This window comes from Apaloderma vittatum, unplaced genomic scaffold (assembly GCF_000703405.1).
Source record: "Apaloderma vittatum isolate BGI_N311 unplaced genomic scaffold, ASM70340v1 scaffold42670, whole genome shotgun sequence".
Lineage (NCBI taxonomy): Eukaryota > Metazoa > Chordata > Aves > Trogoniformes > Trogonidae > Apaloderma > Apaloderma vittatum.
The window spans coordinates 15,648-16,739 of record NW_009693655.1 but is presented as its reverse complement, the minus strand read 5'-3'; positions in this window follow the sequence as shown (position 1 = coordinate 16,739).

Below are 1,092 nucleotides of genomic sequence, written 5' to 3'. Positions count from 1 at the left end.
AAGCGCTTCCAGTCGCCCCTGTCCGGCGGGAGATCCCTCGATCGGGAGGATGGGGCGCGGGGCACGGAAGGGGCCTTGTGGTGCCTCTGCCCCTCGCTGTGCTTGAGCAGGCCGGGAGAACGTAGGGATGGCAGCCACAGTGCAAAGGCACGACTTTCTTAACTGTGTTACAAGTAGCTTCTTAATCGAGTTAAAGAGGTTGTAGCTATGTTTCAGAAAAAGCAGGCTACAACTGTGTGTTCTGTTATTCTCTGTACATCTGTGATGTTCAGGTAACCTTGCATGCTGCTTCCACTGCTACTTTTAGTAAAGTTACGAGGTGGCTAACAAAAACCAGGCCTACTTTAAATTCTGTGAAACACCTTAAAAATGTGTATTTTTGACCTTGACGATCGGACTAAATGTTACTTGCTAGTATTGTCTTAAAGCCATGAAAAAGTTGGCATGAGTTTTTATGCTGGCAATTGGAAACTTCTCATTATTGGAGATTATCACTGTAAGAAACAAAAGGTGTTGGGCACAGCTTCTTTATGTAGGTGTTTAGATGAATAAATCAGGGGTGATGCTTTCCTGAACCTGCTTCTCGTAAACAGGGAGGTCAATGATGATCTTGACTGTGATGATCACGGAATAATCAAGTTCCAGGCCCTGAATATAGTGAGGAAAGTAAGTAGCAGAGTACAGAACATGGATTCTAGCTTATTCAGGCCTCAGAACTCCAGCTTCTTCAAGCAACAGGTAGCTGAGATTTTAGGGGAGGCAACTTTGAAAGTTGGAGGAGCTGGAGAGGTGGAGATCTGTAAGGACGGGGACGTTCCATCCTGATACTCATGACAACGAGTAGGCACGTTGAGGGATGGGCACAGCTATGCCTGCACTTCAGGGAGGATAGAAAGAACATATGCAGGTGGTGGAAGCAAGGACAGACTGTGAAGAATAAGGATTAAAAAAGTTGTCTGGGCGTGTAGGTATCATGCTGGGACAGCCAAAGTTCTAATGTTGAAACTAGCAAGGAATGTCAAGGGTGACTTTTTACTGCTATGTTAGCAGTAAAGGGGGCAAGGGAAGAATGGGAGCATGCTGCTAAATGGG